The sequence below is a fragment of the Cibotium barometz genome, chromosome 39, assembly GCF_041138505.1.
Source record: "Cibotium barometz isolate CiBa-2024 chromosome 39, ASM4113850v1, whole genome shotgun sequence".
Classification (NCBI taxonomy): Eukaryota; Viridiplantae; Streptophyta; class Polypodiopsida; order Cyatheales; family Cibotiaceae; genus Cibotium; species Cibotium barometz.
In genome coordinates, this window is record NC_141084.1 from 32904346 (window position 1) to 32920496 (window position 16151).

Sequence of the window (16151 nt, forward strand, 5' to 3'; positions counted from 1 at the left end):
TATCATTTTTAGCAAGAAAATAGGCAGTACAAAATAGATTAGTAATCTCTTCGTCATGTGTTTCATTTTGTTTGCTCAATCCTACTTCAAGACTTCCTCTTGATATAGAACAAATCAATGATAATCCATGTGTGTGAGAGCATGCATGTGTACTTAAAGCACTATGCTGCATGTTTTGTGCACCTATTGTTGCAAACTCACTTTTGCAATTAGGATCCTCCATGCAAACCTTACAATACATGCGTGCTTTCTCTCTATCAAATTCCAGCCAATGAAATTCACTTCTCCAATTTTCACACCACGATAACCTAGCTCTTTTTCTATGCGTAGCCTCGTTTTCATCAATCTCTTACAGTAAAATCATTGGCAATAATTTTTTCATCAATTTCTTTACTTGACCTTTTACCTTTTTTCTTCTTATCTCGTGACCACAACTTCTTTACTAAATCCTCCAAATCCGAGTAGTGTGAATTGCATAAAAGCCATCTGAAATATTTGAAATGTATTATTACGATAATATGTTCCTTGTAAATTAATTTTTTAACCAAGAAATGGCAAGTCATGTCAAGTTGTATGTCTCAACATATCTAAAAATTAAAAGAAAAAAGATGCTGAGTAGTTGTGAATGAGAGACATGGAGAAGAGATGCAAGCCAGAAAAGAGATGGAGAGAGGCAAGCTAAACAAAATTTAACTGGACCTTAATCCTACAAAGTTTGATGCCAATCAAACTTAATCCTACAAAGTTTGATGCCAATCAATGGTTTGCAAAGCGTTCGAACTTTGTACCCGAGCCACAACCTATATCAATCCTGCACAACCTATAGCATGTTATTGATTGATGTGAATCCTTCTCCCTCTCAATCGTCTCCTATCGATTCTCTCTCTCTCTCTCTCTCTCTCTCTATATATATATATATATATATATATATATACAGAAATCGGCTGATTCTTTCTCCCTCTCTCTGCAGAGATTGCTCTATTCGAATATTTATATTCGCTCTATTACAATATATATATATACAATTTGAGGGAGATTATTCGCTCCTACCCACACTCTTATCGAACACACAGAAATCGGCTAATTCTTTCTCTTAATCTCTTTGCAATATATAGCCTACTTTCTCTCTCTCTCTCGATGGGCAATTGGATGGTCCTTCTATTCATGGCTTTTTCCTTCCTCTCTATTATGCTGCTGGGCTAGCAGCCCAACAATCATCTACAGAGAGTGCACACTATTGTGCTATACACACACACACAATTTGAGTAAATCCCTCTCTATTTGCTCCTACACACACACTTATCGAACACACACACACACACACACTCAAATCTCCTCCCTTTCACTACTCGGTTACCGATAACAGACACAGACACTACTGATTCAAAGTTTTTGCATACCCGAAAAGAGAAGTGGTAGCGTGTGTTTGGTCCGGTCGTGGTGATAGAACACTGACCCCTTTGTCCTTCCCTTCTGCGAACTCGGGACTCGCACAGTCGGTTGCAAGTTGCAAGTTACGAGTAAGAGTCGAACTTGGCACTGTGGCAGCACAGTGAGGGTCAAGCACCGGTGAGACCGGGTAGCATTGACTCTTGAGTCTTAAGGAAATGTACTATATGTAGTGAGCAGTGAGGGGGGTGCTAAGTGTGGACCACTGGAGTCCTGGACTGTAAGCGTCGAGGACTCGAGCGATAAGATAATGGATAAAGGTGAAGTTTATTTGTGACTCGTGAGGTAAAAATTTATAGTGTAATTTTATAAATATTTTAAAACGTTTAGATTCCATAACTATTAAAAATAAACGTTTAGATTCAATATTACATAACGTTTAAATTTTTTTGATTTGTATTAATATTTATAATATATATATATAGTATTAAAATATGGTATATATATATATATTTTATTTCAACTAATAAAGGTGAAGTACCTTTGACTCTTATAGTTTGAAAGGTATTTTGATTATTCCTTTTTTTACTAAAAGGTATCAAACCTTTTGTAAAATTTTTTTTGAAGGTTTTGCATACCTTCATTCTTGGAATAAGAAATTAAAATTTGAAAATTGAAGGTGCAAATTACACTGTACCCGGGTTTTTTTTGAACACCCTCCTGCAGGGACTCTAGTGCTTGGTTCTTTGGTACCTGTGCTTTCTGTATTTATAGCTAAAAGGCTGAGCTTGAATTCAAACCAAATTAGTATCATGGCCACGCGTGGTTCTCCACTAGTCGTCTTGCTGCTTGCAACGCTTCTTCTTGACTTGCATGGCCATGCAGTAACCTCTCGGCAAGGCAGGCAGGCAGGCAGGGGCGACCTAGGCGACCGTCACGCAATGCTGCAATCTGCAATATTTTCTGTTAAATGCAAGCAGCAGATCATCATATGATGTTTCGATTAATGTCTCTTAATGCAGCTACACGCATTGAAGTGATATTATCATAATGCAATGTGAGAATCGAAGTCTGACCTGTTATGTGTGCCATAAACGATATATTGGATACGGCGACTGCTGGCATCGACGTAGACGAGTACTACCCGCCCAGCCCCATCAGCGCCACCATATCTGAGATTTCCGCGGGTCTGCCCTTGCACACTCGTTTCATCCTCTACAACACGGGCACAATATGCTTCGGTCAAGGAGTGGGCGCTATCATAGGCGACGATCTCGTGCAGGTAAGAGCTCTAATCAGACTGCTACTTATATTTATTTCTACAATAACGATTTTATTCCAAAATTTTCGATCTTTCCAACAGAATTATGATGAGAAAACGCAGAGGAAACCAGAAAACAAATTCCCACTTTCAATCCTCACACATTCACTACTTTGTAATAAGAAGATCATCAATTGAGCAACTTGTGCTCACATTTGTATTGTTTTATTAGACGGAGCAAGAAAAGCATTAATTGAGCAAGTTTGAACTTACAATTCAGGCATTCATCAACAACATGCTTGGTGTTGTACGAAATCAAATTGCACAAGGATTCGGTTTTGGGGTAGTTGTAGAGGGGGCTACTGATCAAAATCTGCTTGAGGAAGGATCGGTCAAGCTGATGATGGAGCAGCAACTCCCAACACAGACGAAGCGGCAGGGCCTTCTGACAATAACCGAAATCGCCATGACGAACTCTCTGTTATCACAGGTACCAAGAAAAGAATCCTCTTCTCCTAATTAGCAATAGTACAAAATGATATGCCCCCTTTCAACTAGTTAACGGGTCTAATTAATTAATTGAAACCTTGGGTTTTTAAGGTCCTATCTCTTTGTCCACCTCCAATTCCTCATCCTTCTCCTCCTACCTCTTACTCGTCTGTCTACCACTCCTTTGATGCTCCTTGTCATCTTCTTACTACAATTGCCTATCACCTCTTCAATATGGGTCCCAAATTCTCTTTCACATTATTTAACTAGACTTGATGTGTACGCGGCTTGCTGTTTTTATACCCGCTCACAAACAATCGAGGAGGCGAATGCTCTCAAAGAAGCACGAAGCCTAAGTATCTAAGGTTGTGTTGCAAGCTTAGCATTAATTAACAAATGCGAAGGCGAATGCTCTCAAAGAAGCACGAAGCCTAAGTATCTAAGGTTGTGTTGCAAGCTTAGCATTAATTAATTAATGCTTTCCAAAAAAACTTTCGGGGGACCCATTTGATCCCTAATATGAATCTTAGATATCCACTCTTATAATCGAATTCACTCAAAAGTGTTGCCCCACCTTCTATCATCCGACAAAACAAGCTTACATTATAATAGCAATTTCTTGATTTGAATAGTTTTTATGAGTGCTTGGAATCTTTCAAGATAGTTCTCAAAGGGAGTGATTAGGAATATGTACATGCGGAAATTTTTTAAAAGTATCCCCCTTTTCGGTGGTCATATTTTCACATCTGCACAATTCAAAAAAAAAACATGTCCAAAATGTGTTCTCAGCACTTTCAAAGGTGGTACCCCCTTGTTGAGGTACTCAGATACGTGTGTCTTTCCTTTGGAAATTTTTCATTAATAACCAATTAATGTTGATTTTCAGGTGTATCTCATCTTGAAAGGTTCAATAAGATACACAACTATGAATAAAGCATACTCCAATGTCTGTCCTCCTTCTAGGAGTCAGCACAAGTTTCCTCTCCATGGTTTAAACAATAAAACATCCAACTCTTCCACACTTTTAAGTGATTCAAGCATACAAGATTGCCCACCCTATAACTATGCTCTCTTCACATCCAATTATGACATCAATGTATTGGTATCTGGAACTCCCGATTTCCCTAACCTCATATATTTCCCTAGTGAGAAGTACTTTTTAATCATGCAGGCATATTGCAATTTAGTACTCTATAAGAGCAATGATGATGGATTAAAAATGCCTCTTTGGGCTTATGGTGATGCTTGTTATATCAAAGGCTCTAACTGTTTTGCTCACCTTAACCTAGATGGAACTTTTGCTGTGTATGATGGGAATGGAGACAATCTATGGTTTACATCCACACAATGTTCTAGTGGCCCAGGATGTTTGTCCGACACCTACCTTGCAGTCCAAGATGATGGAAATCTGGTTTTGTACCTTCTTGACATGGGGGTTGCCATTTGGGCAAGCAACACATTCCAATAACACAGACATTGCAATTTACCAAGTAGAAGTTCGTGGTCTCCCCACATGTTTTGTGAGAACCAAAAACATGCATCTCTGAAGTATTGGATATATAATTAGAATAAGCTTTCACACCTTGTTTTGTGGATTTCTAGGCAACCTTTTAAATTCCCATACCCTTATCCACATACTAGGTGGTTGTAAAAAATCATACTTTTATATTCTCATATATGAGTAAATGATTTGTTGATTTTAAGAGCCACATGCAAAATAGTTATTGCTCAATATGTAATTTACATTATACAAGTCATATGAGTTTGTAGATGAGGTTTATTGCTCATGTAGTTTACATTGAGAAGTCATATCAAGTTTGTAGATGAGGTTTCTTCAAAGAAAGTAGCACCACTACCTACATTTATTAAATCAAAAGTAAAAGTAAGTAAATAATGCAATACCTTGTGTGGTGGCTATAGGTGATGGCTTCTATAACACCACCAGTAGACGCACAAGAATAAAATGTAAGAGGCACTAGGATCCCAACTCTAAAGGCACCAATCAACTTAGACTCTTCCCTATGACCTCTGGTTGACACAAATGAACACCTTTATATCTTCAATCAGAGTTGGTTGTTACCTCCAAGTGTCCTCCTCGATTAGATCAAATCACCAAGACCTCTGATCTTTAGTCTAAATGTCTCAGCTGACTTTAGTTGACAAGTAGTTGACCTAAATCTCTCCCAGCTACCCCAGTCAAATCAGATATTGGCTCTCACCTGAATTAGACACTATATGATGAGGCCCATGTCAAACAAGTGTCAATACCATCACACTTCAAAACCTTACTTTAGAACTCAATAGTACTTTCCAACACTCCCTTGCTAACGTGAATTCACCTCAGGTGATTCAGAAATGACAAAAACAGCCTCCGAAATCCTCATTTTGTCTCTAGTCCAAAATGAGTCCTCCTAGATCCTCTATAATCCTCTCGTACACCAGCTAACCTTATGGTCTAGCTAGCCTCAATCTCTCTACCCCAGAACCACGCTAAACATCCGATTATGCTCTGTGGAACTTCTGTTGACACTGATCCAACTGGTCTTTACTCTTACCAATTCTGCTTTCGGAAGCAAATCCAAACAACTCAGAAACCCTACCTGGATCAGGAACTTTCTCTTTTATGTTTTTTGATTCCTCCTAGCCCTTAGGCTACCATAATTTCATGGAGATATGATACCAAAGAGACTATGAACTGATCTAACCTCTGATTGTTGACCACTGACAAACTGACTCAGCTGAAATAGGTTTTCTTAACTGTGAATCCTCTAAGACCTCTAAACCCTCAAACCACACCAAGATATAACCTTATAGACATCCAATTCACCACAATCAAGTCACAGTTGATCCAAAATGCACACAAACCTGCCCGGCTTTCTGATTGACATACTCAACTCAGAATAACTTCGCTTAAATGCAAAAGTTCAAAAAATATATTTTATCTCATCAACTGACTCCCTAGACGTACACAATTGCTGGTATAGCTAACACTCTTTTGACCTTATTTGGCTGTTTTCTTCTCAATGGAAGATGACTGCTTTAATTATGACACGACTTTGACTCCTAGAACATGAGACATATATGCACAGTTGCACTATCTCAACAAAGACAAATAGATCAACTCAAACCAAGCTCCATATCACAAATTCTCATTAACTATGACATAGATACCATCCATACACTTTCTGTTTTGGTCTTTCTACATGTGCTCTTATCCATTCATGATGACACATTAATTTTTGCCACTTACATATCATCCTCCTTATATACACTAATGTTCCATCATTTCATGTTTGTTTTGAGCTTTGGGCTCCTCTCACATATTGCCCCAAGCTTTCAGTGAAATACTTTGAAGTGTTTCACACTTTATTTTCTGCTTTCACATAACCCTTATATGATATGACCTAAATCTTAGGCCATCACTCTGTTGACATGCATCTGACCTCCCAAGTTCTACATTGATATGTCCCATTAGAAAATACCTCATGTATAATAAAAGGACCTTCCCACTTAACTATAAACGTAGTGTCCAGAGGATTATTGTATCTGAGGACCAACATTCCCTTCTTCAAGTCTTTTCTTCCTAGTTTCTCATTAAAAGTCTCAATCCTCCTCTAATTTATCATATCGTATCATTTTATAGCCTCCTCTATGTCCAACAGTAAAGAATATAAATTGTTCAACCTTTTTTTCTCTTCCTGATGCTTCACCAGATTGAGGTGCCTCAATTTGGAGGAGGAGATCTTTGAAAATAACGGCCTCAACAATTTGGTTGAGGACCTCAGGTTTATAATCCTCCTCCTTGCCTTGTACCATGCCTCCAATTGAGACATCCTCCACCTCTACCTCTTCATCAGAGCCTTGCTCACCACAAAGGTATATGAAGGTGGCAACCTAAGAGACGAAATCAAGGCCAATCTTCCCCCTCTGAGGTGCAAGCATCTCCTCCTTGGTGATCTACTTGTAGTGACCATCAAGGAGCACAATATCTTGGAATTTTTGCAACCTCCTGAGGGCATTCGTGTCATTCTTGTTGATATATCATAGGAGATTGCATGGCACCCAATCACTATCCTCCTATGGTAGCTTGACAATTCAAGGCCTCATGTATTCCTCCATGTAGTCAAGAGTACCTCCGATAGTCCTCTTCTGCCCAAGAGGATTGTCATTCCAAAGTCAATCTTGCGGGAGAAGATAAAGAAAAGTTTCTCTCTGTCAAGACACTCGGTCCTCTTCAAGAACTCGAGAAACCTCTCGTATGCCATGTTTGGATCCATGCTGTAAGGGAGTGACGAATGCTAGAAATGGAGAGATGAGTGCTAAAAGAGAGATGAGTGCTAAAAGAGAGGAACTTCAAAACTAATGTTACAAACTGATAGGTCCTATATTTATAGACCTCAAAATTAAACATTGGGCATTTCAGATTATAACATAAGTGACCAGTAAATAACCCCAAATTTATATAAAGATATAAATTAAATCATCGACAAGACATAACACAAGTGGTCATTCACAAGGAACCATCATTTTATAATGGGTTTGATACAAAACCATCTTAATTACAAAAAAAAAGACAAATAGCCCCTCGACGACTTGTGACACTAGCTTTGAAGTTCGAATTTGCATCCACCATTACTTCAGTATTTTCAAACCTTTAAGCTCCTCGAAACGTTGATGACATGGAAGCGGTATAGCTATATATGCCTTTACAGGGTGTCACACTTCCACACACTGATACAACACACCCAGAACACCAGACCTAAGAGTATGTACAAAACTTTATTTCAATTCAAGTCTTCATCTTTATAGAGTTGTACATTTATCACATCCTCAGAACCATCATCATCTAACACCCATTCATAATCAGCCCACTCCCCCTCAGGATATGAACTATGACTGACCAGTACCCTGCATCACTCTCAGAATAAACAACCTCAAATATAGAACCATCTTCAAAGTACAGTTCTTCGATATTCGGACCAAACTCCAAGACAATATACATATCAGAGGTGGGCTATCCTCAAAGCTTTTCTTCAAATTTACAAAACTGTATTTTTCGGACAGCAAACTATTACAGCCCCAAAAAAACCCTTACAAACACTGAGAACAACTACTCAGATGTCTACTGGAAAGATCCTTCACATTCTTCGTCAGACATTGTCTCAAAGACAAGTACTCCAGCTGAGAGCATGTGAGCAGGGAGTATTTGGAAGTTCATCCATTGCTCATCCCTGATATGCAAAAGACAAGTACTCCAGCTGAGAGCATGTGAGCAGGGAGTATTTGGAAGTTCATCCATTGCTCATCCCTGATATGCAAAATCACAGAGCAAATATGACCATGCACTTCTGAAAACACTACTATTGGATTGATTTCATCTCCAAGGTCTATGGAATTAATCCGTGGTCCCAACTCCAAGATCAAATACATTCCTCAGATCATTTTCAGCATTAAAGCCTCCAAGAAAACTTAACAAACACTGTGTCTCCTTTGCTACTACAACTCGGCCAGGCAATTCAGCCTTAAAACAATCCACTTTTATTTCATGTAACTGCAAACAAACTCCACAAAACTCTTCCAGTTCAGCTCCTTCTACTGCTGTTTTGCTGCAGCCAACTATTCAACAATTCAGAAAACACCTCTTTTCCTCTTGCTCTAGGCTTGTATCACCTCCAGCAAAAATACAACAAACTGAAACACTCAAAACAGATCTGAAATTCACTATTTCCAGCAAGTTCCCTGACCAAAACCTCCTCCTGTAGCCTCTCCCCTATTTCACACAAAACCTCCTCCTGTAGCCTCTCCCCTATTTCACACAAAATTTGAACACTGTATCCTTCACTATTTCCAGCAAGTTCCCTGACCAAAACCTCCTCCTGTAGCCTCTCCCCTATTTCACACAAAATTTGAACACTGTATCCTTCAAAACTGTGGCAAATACAGTCAAAATACACCCAAAAAATAGCTTGAAATCCTCCAGGACTGATTTCAGCAACCTATATTGTCTCAATTCCATCTTGGCCTATCTCTTTTCTGTTCCTTGGCACCAGAAAACTCTAAAAAAACAACTCGCCTACTTTTTGATCACTTGTTTGGCTTCTGTTTGGCCCAGAAATAGCTCGGTCTACTTCTCAAGCCCTCACTGGAATCTCCAGAATCTGACTGTCCTTCGCAATGAAAATGCACTTCCTGGCTCTTCCTTGCTTCCTGCAGCCTCCTTTCAACAACTTCAGTAACTCAGGCTCGCAATTTGCTCTTCAGGCATCTGTAGCAAGCTTTCTATCTGGTCTCTTCTGCATCCACCACTTCACAACTTCTCAAACAACTCTTCCAGGCTCTCTATCTCCACGCAAAACTGCAAAATGAGCTCTGTAGGCTTCAAAACTGGGCACCTACTCAAGGAGACTTCCTGAGCCTTCTAGACTGACAATTGGCTTCCTGCATGTCTCCCAAGTGTGCAGAACAGACACATGGTGGCATGTATGGCTACCACCCACTCCAAATTAAGCTCCTATTGCACATAGGCTCCCAGTCAGCCCACCAACCATGTCACAAGGTAACCTTAAAAACTCATAAAACTTTACAAAATTTGTGCAAAAAAGTTTTTATTTTCTCTCTCTACACTCTCTCTCTCCTGCACATTTAATTTTATCTCAACCGAGACTCAGAATTGACCAAAACTGATTGCATATTCCTGAAGCTCTTAGTATTCTGCACAGTATATACACATCATCGGTCTTTATTTTTGTCCACACATATTTAGCAACCCCCTATTTTTGCTGAGATGTTCATGTCCAGCAGAGCTGTACAAACAAAGATGTGATATTCAGATCTTCCTCTGTACTCTCCACAACCTCCTAACATGCATCATAAGCTTCCCGATCTTTTTCCTTCAAGGCTAACATCAACTAAGCAAAATATTTCTTTAATCGCAGTTTATTCACTCTTCTTTTATGCTTCTTTCCATTTAAATCAATAAGTTGTCAGGAACAATAGCAGCTTCTCTTTCAGGATGCATACTCTCAATCTTTGGCATCTTCACAAACTTCTTCGACTCTTCTTGTATTCCCAACTACCTCAGACGCTTCACCTTCCACTTCTTCTCTCGAGCAACTCTAACAGCTTCCTCAAAGCTATCCAGATTCTTCAGCTCCACCTTCAGATGGAGGGTTGCCAGCCACAAACCGGTCTCTCTTCAGCTCCACCTTCAGATGGAGGGTTGCCAGCCCCACAAACCGGTCTTTATCATCTGCGGGGGTACTTCAGACATCAAAGCCTCACACCATAGACTCCACAATCTACCAAACTCAATCAAATACTGATCCACATCCTTTCCATCCTTTTGCTGAATTTTACACAACTCTTTCTACACATCATTCGGGCTTCTTACACGGGCAAACTGTGTCAAAAATGCAGCTCTAGCTACACGGTACTCACGGTCCTGTTGATGAGCATTTCTGTGTGTAGTGACAAACATCTGTAGCCATGCTTTTGCATCACCTTGTAAGCAATAAGTTAAAATCTGAGAGATGATCTCCAGGGTTGCCCTGTCTTTCATCAAAGCTGTAAACTCCATCTTTTCCAGAAATTTAAACGCACTTTCATGCGGTAATCCCCAATATTCTGGAAAGTCCTGAGCCATCTCTTCAATCTTTCTTCACACAAACCCCTGCCTTCTTTCACAAACCCCAAAGGAAATTTCTTCCTCTGTGGAGGCACCAAAAAGTGATGACACGGAAGTGGTATAGCTATATATGCCTTTATGGGGTGTTACACTTCCACACACTGATACAACACACCCAGAACACCAGACCTAAGAGTATGTACAAAACTTTATTTCAATTCAAGTCTTTGTCTTTATAGAGTTGTACATCTATCACATCCTCAGAACCATCATCATCTAGCACCCATTCATAATCAGCCCACTCCTCCTCAGGATATGAACTATGACTGACCAGTACCCTGCATCACTCTCAGAATACACAACCTCAAATATAGAACCATCTTCAAAGTACAATTTTCGTAGCAAAAAGATATCTCGCTCTTCTAATGGCTCTGATATTGAATTGGTTATTAGCTTTCAAAAAGTATTCACATTAAGTGTTATTAAAGATTTGAAAGAGAGATTTGTGGTGTGGATAACTCTACCTTGGTTTGTTTTAAAATACTCTCTCCATCTTGCTATCCTCTTGGAAAGCTACTTAAGAAGTTTGGAGCTGATGAATTAGATAGGTTGATATCATTTTATGGAGAAAGCAAACTTGCAAATGGTGAGTTAATTTGTAGATCCAATATCTCTTCGAAGAGAATACCTTACATTCAAGATTCAAGCCACTAATGATTGGAAAGGGTGGAATTTGCAGGACACTTGGTCTTGCATAAGTAACAATATCACTCTACAAGAAAAGTATGAAGGGTTGCTAAAGCTAGCGCAAGTTGCATTAGTCCAATGCTCTAGTACTACAATTTATGAGCGTGGCTTTAGTATACAGAATATCAACAAAGAGTACAACTTCCTTAATGTGAGTCGAAGGTCCTCCAATGTCGGAGTTCGACTTTAGCTCAAGAATAGAGATTTGGAGGCTTGATGCCATTATGACAAGACATGCTTTTACAAATGAATACTGAAAGGTATTTCTAAAAACTTTAGAGGTTAAATACATTATTAATGCCTTCATAACAAAGTACTAACGTATAATACGACCTTCTTTTCATTAGGAGATGGAGGAGAGATGGAGGAGCATGAAGGATTTGGGAGCTTGTGAGTAAAATAAATTCAACCAGTCTTAGCTTCTTTTAGGACCCAATGCAATATTTGTAGTGCATTTATGCACAAGCATGGATGATATTCTTGTGGAAGTAGAATTCTATTTTCTTGAATGATAAATATCATTTTACTCATGAATTTTGCAATCAACAATTTAGTAAATTCTACTGATGTCACCAATATTTTGTTGCGAGAGTGTTTTAAAGTCATTTATTAGTACATTCTCTTGATACCCGAGTTATTTTGTCGCGAGAGTTTTTTAAAGTGTAAAATTCAAAATAAAACTTATAAAACTTTTAAGAATTTTAGAGAAACTTACTTTTGATTTTTAAGAAGGTATAAAAAGATATAGGATTTTGGTTTTTTTCGAACACTGCTGCATGGGCATGCAAGTCAAGAAGAAGCATTGCAAGCAGCAAGACGACTAGTGGAGAACCACACATGGCCATGATACTAATTTGGTTTGAATTGAAGCTCAACCTTTTAGCTATAAATATAGAAAGCACGTTAGTTTTACCTTCCTTTAATTTGAGACCATTTGAGACCATTAATCCAAGATCAATCCTTGATCCAGACTGAAATATCAGTGGCTGTGGAAGCATAATTCCCTATGTAACAACTCCGGAGTCATCAAGGCTCTCTCTTTCTTGGTTAATAGAAACTCCACATATAAAAGTTTTACCTCTTTCCACCCAGCCACATCCCTATCCCAACAGTCAGCCACATATAAGAGGTTTACCTCTTTCCACCCAGCCACATCCCTATCCCAACAGTCAGCCACATATAAGAGGTTTACCTCTCTCCACCCAGCCACATCCCTATCCCAACAGTCAGCCACATGTCTAATACCTTTGTTATTAGGAGTCTTTTCCACTTCAATATCAAGTGTAGCTAAAGGGGGATTAAACTTATGAGTCCACCATAACCCCAAGGATAACATGGAATTCCCAATTCCCCTCCCCCACCATCCCAAACCATGAGGCCCAGATTATCTTTCTATAGCATTTTGCAAATATCTGAGCATGCGATTTTTAGAGGAGCATGTGAGAACAATTTGTCTTTCGAGTTTAAGTTCCCCCATCTGCCCTTGGCCAATACCTCAACCATTTACACCAATTCCCTTATCATCAAGGTCCAAGTAGAAACTTGTGATAGCACCCTAGGTAGCATCAAAGTCCTTCTGGCAGCACAATGAGTCAGCAAGTGAATGATACCAATACCCCCTTCCCTTTTGGGCACTGACAACTTCTCCAAGCCCAGCCAAGTAGAAATTCTTTTCTTAGCAATATCATTTCTCTACAAAAAGTCTCTGATAGGACCTATGATCTCCTTCCAATGACACTTCCCAAATTTTAATACAAGACTTAAAAACATGATATAAGCATTCAACATTGAGTTGTAGATATCATTTTTGTTATGGAAGGGAACTTTCAAACCTTCCCACTTCTTCAATTTCTCCACAAACCTATTAATGGCCCACATGACCAACTGTTTATTAGTAAGTCCAACCCCAAAAGGCATCCCAAGCAGTGTAACAATATGACCCTTTTGTACCACCTCACATCCCTACCTCTGAAGATCAAAATCATTTTCCTCAATCAAGCTTATGATCCTAGATTTCAAAATGTTTCATTTAGAACCTGAACCATTGGCAAACTCCTGAACAAGTTCTAGGGCCAATCTCACATTGTTGTTCTCAGTTTCTTTTAAGAATAACAAAGAATCATCAACAAAGCATTGAACTACCAGCTGCTCACTGCGCTTGAGTTTTAAACATGTGATCTTCCCTTCCCTGCAAGCTAGCTCTAGTGAAAATATTAGAGGGTGCGAACCAATGGCAAAAAGTAAGGGGGCTAATGGGCACCCTTTTCTAATTGACCTATTGATTCCAAACCGCCCTACTACTCTTCCATTGAGAATAACTTTAGAATACCCACCCAAGGAGAGAGTATAAATACATGTGACCATTCTAGCTCCAAATCCCATTCTTTCCATCACCCTAGAAATGAATGACCACTGTATCCTATCAGCGGCTTTCTCAAGGTCCAATTGCATCATAATGCATTTCTACTGAGTTTTAATGGCCACATCTCTACCCAGTAGAGCAGCAAAGATATTATCATAAATAGACCTAACTTTAATAAAGCCATATTGTTTTTTTGAGATGATCTCTTGCAACATAAGAGTAATTCTAAGGGCAATCACCTTGGCTAAAGTTTTATACATCACAGTCAATAAAGTGATAGGCCTCCAATGCCCAAACCTGCTATACAAGCAGTCTATTTAGGAATGAGTTTCACAAGCCCTTCTTTAAAAACCTTGTCCCAAAGACCCTATTTAAAAGATTTCTTGTAGATGTCGCCCACCTCTTTTAATGAAAGCCAAAAGGCTATGAAAAACTCAGTTGAGAGACCCTCCAAACTAGGAGCCTTCTCCCTTCCCAGCTTTCGTAGAGCACACCAGCACTCACCCATCTCAATATCTCTTTCTAACCACTTGGCTTTTTAAGAATCTATCTTTTGATTAAGAAGTCCAAGCAACCTATTTTCAGCTTGAAATATCCTCAAGGAGTAGTCCTCTTTCAGACTCAATGTTTAACCCAATAACTTGACCCATTTCAGAACAAGTGATTTGGAGGATTACCATCCTCATCCAAAATGTTTCCCACAATTACTCTATCACCTTTATTCTTGAAGAGTTTAAAAAACCTATTGTCTGGTTTGTTTTGTTACTAAATAGATTCCTTCTGACCTAATACTCATGTTCTCTATAACATTTATCCTCCTTAGCTTTGATGTTAGCCTGATACTTAAAATACAACTTAGTGTCATCAAAGTCCAGCCCTAAAGTCTGCCTTCTTCCTTTCTTGGGACCAATAATATATTTATATTAACTATTCATAGTTAGTCATACATCACCTCCAAGAAGACAACTATCTACTTTTTTATCTCATTCAAGATTTTACAAAGAAATTCCCATCTTTTATCCTCACACAAGAAGCTAGACTGATCCTAGGAGATTTGATACCCCAATTATAAGCACGCCTCCATCATGGCCTTAGTAGTGCAACCCCGGGGTTACTGTTTTTCCAACATTCCCCCGTGCTTTGACCACCCCTTGACAATAGATCTAGTGCCAACTGGGTTCTCGATAAAAGCAACAAAAGTGTGATCTATCTATTTTTGTTGCGATACCGTCTCTGAGTTTTAGAACCAAATCTGGGAGGCCTTTTCTTGTCAATCCAACACCTCACCTGCATCCAACAAATCCACATTAGGTAGAGAACCCCAGTATGCATGAAGCTCAGCCAAAATCAGGAAAATAATCAAGGCATATTTCTCTGTAGATTTTGAATCACCCAAAGACCTAATTTTATTCACAGTACATACAGACCAGCACATGCATATACATTTATACATCTGCTCAACATCTTGCAATCTTGTACATGTAGCCTTCGAAAAAACAATTTCATTTATGCTAGTCTAAATTTCCCATAGAGTTCATGTTCTGACAATGTTGAACACCAACCCACTGTGCTCATCATTAACTGCCCACTTCCTTAGAAGCCAATCCTCCCAAAAGGTTTGCATATTCAGACCCTTCTGAATCCACTTAGTCATTTTGCACCAAGTGCTCGTTAAGGCTCGACATTCCCAAGACACATGCTTGCCACTTTCTATTCAAGACCTACATCTAGGGCGAATGCCACTAGCCATGTTTCTTTTATGCAGCTTATAACCAATAGGTAATGCCCACATGTAAACCTTCCACAAAAAGACTTGAAATTTCCTAGGGACCTGACAGTTCCAGATCAAGTGCCATCTCTTTTTCTAACTAGAAGCACTCCACTTTACATTCCCTTTTCTCATTAAAGCATAAATATCCCTAGTTTTCCCTTCCTTTGATTTGACACCATTAATCCAAGATGAGTCCTTGATCACAATGCCGAGGTTGGAGTTTACAACAACACTTGATTGTACATGCCTGGTTGACCCCCAACAAATTCGATCCACATGATAAGGGAGAAGATAAAAGCATGCATGATACCCTTCAAAAACAACAAAATGTGACTTTTTTAAAAGAGTGTTAGGTTTCATCCATGATACATAATATAAAACCTCCTTCCTACAAGTCCTTATCCTAAGCTAAATACCGTTTCTCTTTTTATTTTGGCATGCCTTCCCAAGCATTTATATTGAGTCCATTTTTTATTCAGCTAGCTTTGGTCAAAATACTCGCTTCGCT

At 39.0% G+C, this 16151-nt stretch overlaps 1 long non-coding RNA gene across 2 annotated transcripts; it reads right to left on the reverse strand.

Moving 5' to 3' along the window:
- Positions 1 to 1033: 1033 nt before the first annotated feature.
- On the reverse strand, positions 1034 to 3352 carry LOC147615999 (uncharacterized). Of its 2 annotated transcripts, XR_015262594.1 has the most exons (4): positions 2924 to 3352; positions 2466 to 2604; positions 2087 to 2352; positions 1034 to 1539 (listed from the first exon to the last, which is right to left on the reverse strand). It is a non-coding gene; the product is annotated as an uncharacterized LOC147615999 (long non-coding RNA). The 2 variants fall into 2 exon arrangements; XR_015262593.1 differs by having other exon boundaries at positions 1034 to 2352.
- Between the last annotated feature and the right edge of the window lie 12799 nt (positions 3353 to 16151).